At 46.3% G+C, this 7,684-nt stretch overlaps 1 long non-coding RNA gene across 2 annotated transcripts in view; it reads left to right on the top strand.

The window, feature by feature from the left end:
- The first annotated feature begins 317 nt into the window (after positions 1-317).
- Positions 318-7,684, top strand: part of LOC142271569 (uncharacterized) — a 30,138-nt gene continuing 22,771 nt past the window's right edge. Inside the window, exons 1-2 of one of the 2 annotated variants that reach the window (XR_012736605.1) lie at positions 318-402; positions 4,369-4,444. This is a non-coding gene — a long non-coding RNA (uncharacterized LOC142271569). The remainder of the gene's footprint in view (positions 403-4,368; positions 4,445-7,684) is intronic. The other variant, XR_012736606.1, reaches the window with a different exon arrangement.

Here is a 7,684-nt window from a genome sequence, read left to right as displayed (position 1 = left end):
AAGTGCACGAAAGAAGTGACATGCTACATTTTTAAATGCAGAGATTTTGTCAAATTTTTGACACTCAAATCGCTGCGTTCAAAAAAGCATGGTGCGCACGGATTATGCACACTCTTCATAGATTGTGCAGGGGACGCAGGACACATGCATATACACTGCAGTGCTATAGACGCAGCATAAATGCATGCAATACGCACACGTGCGCACATAGCCTGAGTGCTGCAGAGGCAGAGCAGAAACTTGTCCAGATGACGAAAATACATCCTAGTGGTGTAGATAGGACCTGCGATGATGTCATGCCCATGTGACCGAGTGGAGGAGCCGCTCAGAAAGCCAGAAGATCCTGATTCCTGAAGGAGATGGGAACGCGTGACCGGTAATGAGGGAAAATGGGGTTGCAGGGTGAGTGCATATGAGGGGGTACAGATTGTGACAAAATGGGGTGCAGGGTGTTTGAGAGAGGGGTAAGTTTGGGTACAGGCTGTGTGACATATAGGGATGCAGGCAGGGCCGTGTACAGGTTTTTGTGGGCCCCATCCTCACGTACAGGGGCGGACTGGCCCACCAGGAGGTCGGGATAACCCCCGGTGGGACCCTGCTATTGATGGCCACGCCCCTTAGGCACCGCCTCCCTACCCCCCTTCCCTGGGCCCCTATGGATATGTGTGAGAGGACGTGATGAGATCAGCACATTGCTGACGTCATCACAGTGCTGCGGGCGCCACACTGGATTCATCAGGCAGCGGTAAGCGCTCCATGGAGGAGCCGAAGAGACAGGTGTAATTAATGGGGATGTGTGGGGAGGGTCTGAGGACACATAACGGGGGAACATTTGTGAAGGAGACACAGTTTTGTGACAGGCAGAGGGGGGAGTGCTGTATTCCGAGGGAGTGGGGAGGCAGGTGTGTGTACTGATAGGGCAGTGTAATTTGTGTCTGCAGGGGGTGATGAGGGGTTGCAATGTATTATGTCTGGGGAGGGGGGTAATGGAGGGTGTATTGTATTGTATGTGGGGGAGGGGTAATGGAGGGTGCTCTGTATTGTGTGTGTGTGTGGGGAGTGATGGGGGGTAACATTGTAGGTACATTGTAATGTGTGTAGGGGTGATGGAGGGGTGCATTGTGTGTGTATGGCGTGATGGGGTGCATTGTGTGTGTGTGTAGGGGGTGATGGGGGGGGTGCATTGTATTTGTGTGTGTGTGTGTTTGGAGGGGGTGATGGGGGGTGCATTGTATTGTGTGCGTGGGGAGATGGTAATGGGGGGTGCATGGTATTGTGTGTGTATGTAGTGGGTAATGGGGGGATGTATTGTGTGTGTGTGTGTGTGTGTGTGTGTGTAGGGGGTGATGCATTGTATTGTGTGTGTGTGTGTGTGTGTGTAGGGGGTGATGCATTGTATTGTGTGTGTGTGTGTGTGTGTGTGTGTGTGTAGGGGGTGATGCATTGTATTGTGTGTGTGTGTGTGTAGTGGGTAATGGGGGATATATTGTATTGTGTGTGTGTGTAGTGGGTGATGGGGGATGTATTGTATTGTGTGTGTGTGTGTGTGTGGGGGGGGGAGTAGTGGGGGTGCATTGTATTGTGGGTGTGTGTAGCGGGTGATGGGGGGGATTGTACTGTGTGTGGGGGGGGGTAATGGAGCGTGTATTGTGTGTGTGTGTGTGTGTGTGTGTGTGAGGGTAATGGGGGTGCATTGTAGTGTGTATGTGTGTGTGTGTGTGTAGGGGGTGATGGGGGGTGCATTGTAGTGTGTGTGTGTGGGGGTGGTGATGGGGGGGTGCATTGTGTGTGTGGGGAGGTGATGGGGGGTGCATTGTATTGTGTGTGTGTAGGGGGGTGATGGGGGGTGCATTGTATTCTGTGTGTTTGGAGGGGGTGATGGGGGGTGCATTGTGTGTGTACGGGCTGATGGACAGTGCATTGTGTGTGTGTGTGGGGAGTAATGGGGGTGCATTTGTGTGTGTGTGAGGAGTAGTGGGGGTGCATTGTATTGTGGGTGTGTGTGTAGGGGTGATGGGGGGTGCATTGTATTTGTGTGTGTGTAGGGGGTGATGGGGGGGGATGTACTGTGTGTGGGGGGATAATGGAGCGTGTATTGTGTGTGTGTGTGTGAGGGGTAATAGGGGTGCATTGTAGTGTGTGTGTGTTTGGAGGGGGTGATGGGGGGTGCATTGTATTGTGTGTGTTTGGAGGGGGTGATGGAGGAGGTGCATGGTATTTGTGTGTGTGTGTTTGTGTAGGGGGTGATGGGGGATGCATTGTATTTGTGTGTGTGTGTGTGTAGGGGGTGATGCATTGTATTTGTGTGTGTGTGTGTGTGTGTAGGGGGTGATGGGGGGTGCATTGTATTGTGTGTGTGGAGTGGGTGATGGGGAGGGGGTGCATTGTGTGTGTATGGGCTGATGGACGGTGCATTGTGTGTGTGTGTGGGGAGTAATGGGGGTGCATTTGTGTGTGTGTGTGTGGGGAGTAGTGGGGGTGCATTGTATTGTGGGTGTGGTGTGTAGGGGTGATGGGGGGTGCATTGTATTTGTGTGTGTGTGTGTGTAGCGGGTGATGGGGGGATGTACTGTGTGTGGGGGGGTAATGGGGGTGCATTGTAGTGTGTGTGTAGGAGGTGATGGGGGTGCATTGTATTGTGTGTGTGTGTGTAGGGGGTGATGGGGGGTGCATTGTGTGTGTGTGTATAGGGGGGTGATGGGGGGTGCATTGTAGTGTGTGGTGTGTGTGTGTGTATAGGAGGTGATGGGGGTGCATTGTAGTGTGTGTGTGTGTGTGTGTGTGTAGGGGGTGATGGGGGGTGCATTGTGTGTGTATAGGGGGTGATGGGGGTGCATTGTATTGTGTGTGTGTGTGTGTGTTTGGAGGGGGTGATGGGGGGTGCATGGTATTTGTGTGTGTGTTTGTGTGTGTAGGGGGTGATGGGGGATGCATTGTATTTGTGTGTGTAGGGGGTGATGCATTGTATTTTTGTGTGTGTGTGTGTGTGTGTGTGTGTGTGTGTAGGGGGTGATGGAGGGGTGCATTGTGTGTGTGTGTGTAGGGGGTGATGGAGGGGTGCATTGTGTGTGTGTGTGTAGGGGGTGATGGGGGAGTGCATTGTGTGTGTGTGTGTAGGGGGTGATGGGGGAGTGCATTGTGTGTGTGTGTGTGTGGGGTGTGATGGGGGATGCATTGTATTGTGCGTGTGTGTGGGGGGTGTGATGGGGGATGCATTGTGTGTGTGTGTGTAGGGGGTGATGCGGGGTGCATTGTGTGTGTGTGTAGGGGCTGATGGACGGTGCATTGTGTGTGTGTGTGTGGGGAGTAGTGGGGGTGCATTGTATTGTGGGTGGTTGTGTAGGGGGTGATGGGGGGTGCATTGTATTTGTATGTGTAGCGGGTGATGGGTGGGATGTATTGTGTGTGTGTGTGTGGGGGGGGGGGTAATGGAGCGTGTTTTGCGTGTGTGTGTGTGAGGGTAATGGGGGTGCATTGTAGTGTGTGTGTGTGTGTGTGTGTGTGTGGGGGGGGTGATCAGGATTGTATTGTGTGTGTAGGGGGTGATGGGGGGGTGCATTGTATTGTGTGCGTGGGGAGATGGTAATGGGGGGTGCATGGTATTTGTGTGTGTGTGTATGTAGTGGGTAATGGGGGATGTATTGTGTGTGTGTGTGTGTGTGTGTGTGTGTGTGTGTGGAGAGGGGCGCTATAAGCTAAAATTACATTTTATTCTCAAAATTTTCGTTTCATTTCACCTTTTCCGTTCTAATATTTTACAACCTGAACGACCATGGCTTGCCCCCCCCCCCCCCCCTAGTTTTGATCCTGGGTACGCCCATGCACAGGCCTGAGTGGGCCCTGGCACCCAGCCTTTCAATCGTAAACTTCAGTGATCGTACAAGTTCTGTACGATCACTGAAGTTTTCGCAGTTGCAGGTCCTTTAGTGACATCACATGTGTCATGTGACTCACCAAAGGTCCTAGCGGTTCACTGTGGGAGTCCCCAGGACTGCACCGACCGCGCCGGTATTCAGATGTATGCGTGTCTTTCAGGCGCGCAATATATTTGTACAGTGCGGCCGGTGACAGGAGGGAGAGCAGCTCTGCTCAGCCCCGCGACGTACCGTAATCGCCAGGGCTGCATAGGAGCGCGCCTCAGTCCTGCACCGACATAATCATCACCGGGGCCGCAGCTGCAGGAATGAAGAGGAGGACGCGCAGGCACAGGTAAGCGCTCCAGAGGAGCCGAAGATGTACTTTTATATGAGGGGCTGCAGGTGGGGGAGGAGCAGTGTTATTTTACAAGTGGCATTAAGAAGCGGTGGGGGACTTTATGGAGCATATTATGGGTCAGTATTAATTTTCACCTCTTTTTTTTTTTTGCAGAAGGATACCCAGCGTGGTTCCTTGAATGTTCTACGTGTGGAAAAAGCCTGGATCTACTACCCCTACACGGTGACAGGTATCTCCAACAACACACGGCGTTGGGAACCAATCAGAGCTTGGCTTTCATTTTTAATCCTGGATAGAAAACATGAAACATGATTTCTGATTGGCTGCTAAGGATCTGATGGCCGCTGTTCTCTCTGATGCCATCCTGATGTTGCTGGTGGCCATTTTATGTGTAAAAAAAATACTAATTTAAAAATTGTGGTTACCCATAGCAACCAACTAACAAGCAATTGCCATGGGCAACACGAGCCTCACAAGTGTTTCTTTTTTTTTTTTTCTTTTTTATATATATATATATAAGTCCAGCAATGTAGACCAGCTCACTCCTGTGAACCACCTGGAACCTCAGCTGACCTGGTTAACTTCGTTGTGCCCGGGTCAGGATGTAGGAGTCATCCATACAAATGTGAACAACAACAGAGCAAAATCCAGCAATAACGTGAGCAATCCAGGATGCTGTTAAACATTTATTTCTTACTTTTTATTCATAGATCCATTAAAATACAGTGGTCCAAGCAGTTCAAAACAGCATTAATGCAGGAAAGTAGTGCAGATAGGACTACGCGTTTCAGCGGTAAAATCCGCCTTCTCTTCTGAATCTCTTCTGGACCGTGAAGAAGGCGGATTTTACCACTGAAACGCGTAGTCCTATCTGCACTACTTTCCTGCATTAATGCTGTTTTGAACTGCTTGGACCACTGTATTTTAATGAGAAGGAAAAAAGGTGATCCAGCTCAACTGGGGCAAAGTCCGGCATGCAAGGATAACACTCTGGCAGTGCAAGGGTCCAATAGAAGAAAGAAAAATCCAGCTTCCGGAGTAGTAGTAAAACTGATGCAAAATTTTATTAAAGGACGTAAAAATTAATGTGATGACAAAAATAGGGAGCCCATATGCGGCGTAAGGCTACGCGTTTCGAACGCTGCCTGCGTTCTTTGTCAAGCCTGAGTGAACATGTCTTGCTCACAAGCATTTAAACTCACTCCTACCAATGGGAGGAGTGTGTTTAATCAGAAAGCACATGTGCCAGCATGGGGTAGATAACATACAAAGCAACAATACAAAAATTCAACAATAAGTGAACAGATTTTTTTATTTTTTCGTATATACAGAAAAGATTTTTGATATTAAAATTCCACATAAAAAAACTCTATCATCCGAAATGTACATGCGAACATTATCTACCAAGATTTAATAATGAAACATGACATCTCGTCTCAGATTAAGACCATTGGGTATTCTAGTTCCCAAATGAAATATCCAAAAAGCCTCACGTGTGAGAACCTGATGTTGGATATCACCACCACGAGGAGAGATTTTAACTTTTTCTAAGCCAAAAACACGCAGGGAGTCAGTATTGCAATTGTGATGTGAAATAAAATGTCTGGATGCCGATGAGAGATTTCTGGCTGGAATAACGGGGCCCTTAGAATTATAAATATCCCGGATATGTTCATTAAAACGCACCTTGAGTTTTCTCACTGTACAACCAATATAAAGTAGGTTGCAGCTGGTGCACTTAATGCAATAAACCACATTGGTGGTATTACAATTAATGTACCTCGAAATGGAATATGTGGCAGTCTCACCAGTATTTGAAAATGAGCTACAAGGTAAGGCAAATTCACATGTGCGGCAGCGTGAGGTGCCGCACCTAAAAAATCCCTTGTGTTCAAGCCAGGTGGAAACAGGTTTATTTTTTACAAAAAAACTAGGTGAAAGAATGTTGCCCAGTGAAGGTGCTTTTTTAGCAACCACATTGCAACCAGATTGCAGTATGGTTGCAAGAACAGGGTCTTCATTTAAAACGGGTAAATAACGTTTAATAATATTTTTGATGTGATTAAATTGTGTGCTGTATTGTAAAGATAGCACTATTTTGTTATGCAATTTCATATTATTCTTATTGTTTTTACATTCAGAGTTTTTATTTGAAAAATCTATCAAATGATCACGTTTTTTATTTTCTACTATCTTGCGTGCTCTCTGAAGTGTCCAGGATGGATAACCCCTTGCACTTAATCTGGATTCAGCTGATCTGACTTCATTGTTATATACAGAATGCTCACTGCAATTACGCAAAACCCTGGTAAATTCACCCACTGGTACAGCTTTGATTGTATGATTAGGATGACTACTCATGGCATGTAAAATTGTATTTCCAGCCAGTGGTTTACGATAAATACAAGTGGATATAATCTGGTTAGGCATGCCTGTGAAAGTCAAATCCAAAAAATTAATTTTATTATTGTCACAAAAATGGGTGAATTTTAGATTGAATTGATTATTGTTTAAATAATTCATGAACTCCAGAATTAATAAGATGGGACCATTCCAAATGAATAACTGGTCATCAATAAATCTACCGTACCAGTGGATGAATTTACAGTAAGGGTTATTAATATCATATAAGTATTTTTCCTCCCAATGAGCCATAATCAAATTCGCAATTGAAGGCGAAAATTTAGCACCCATAGAAACTCCGTGGTACTGTAAATAAAACTGTTTATTGAACACGAAAAAATTATGCTCCATCAAAAATTGCGCAACTTGTACGATATAATTTTGAAACGCTGAAGAATAGGAGCTATATTTATTCAAATGAAAAATCAAAGCTTGTATAGCTACAGATAAAGGAATAGTAGTGTACAATGATATAACATCGCAACTAAGCCAACTAAAGCCTGTTTGCCAAATTTTATTGGAGAACTGATCAAGAATGTCAATACTATCTTTGATGTACCCTGGAGTTCTATGGGTTAAAGGCTGCAGTATTGAATCCAGCCATTCACTCATGTGTTCATTCGAAGAGCCGATACCTGAGACTATTGGCCTCATTGGGGGAGGTGATATTCCCTTGTGTGTTTTGGGTAAAGCGTGCAGAGTCGGGGTAACAGGATGTTGTACAATGAGATAATCCCTTTGTTTCTCAGTAATATAATTCAAATGTACACCTTCATCAATCAATCGGACAATCAATGCAGAAAATTTCTCAGTAGGATCAAAATCCAATTTTTTTGTATACAGTGGGGTCGTTGAGCATGGATTCAACCTGGGTGCAATAAGCCAGTGAATCCATTACTACAACAACCCCACCCTTATCTGACATTCTAATTACAATATCAGTCATTGTTTCAAGATCCTGCAGTGCTTTTCTTAATTTAAAAGACAAATTGTGCCTGGCAGGTAGAGTGTGAACACTGTCATGCAGCTTTTTTAAATCCTGTTCTATTAAATCCTGAAATCTATC

This window comes from Anomaloglossus baeobatrachus, unplaced genomic scaffold (genome assembly GCF_048569485.1).
Source record: "Anomaloglossus baeobatrachus isolate aAnoBae1 unplaced genomic scaffold, aAnoBae1.hap1 Scaffold_3374, whole genome shotgun sequence".
NCBI classification, from domain to species: domain Eukaryota; kingdom Metazoa; phylum Chordata; class Amphibia; order Anura; family Aromobatidae; genus Anomaloglossus; species Anomaloglossus baeobatrachus.
Note: the sequence above shows the minus strand (reverse complement) of the source record. Positions and strands in the feature narration are given on the sequence as shown.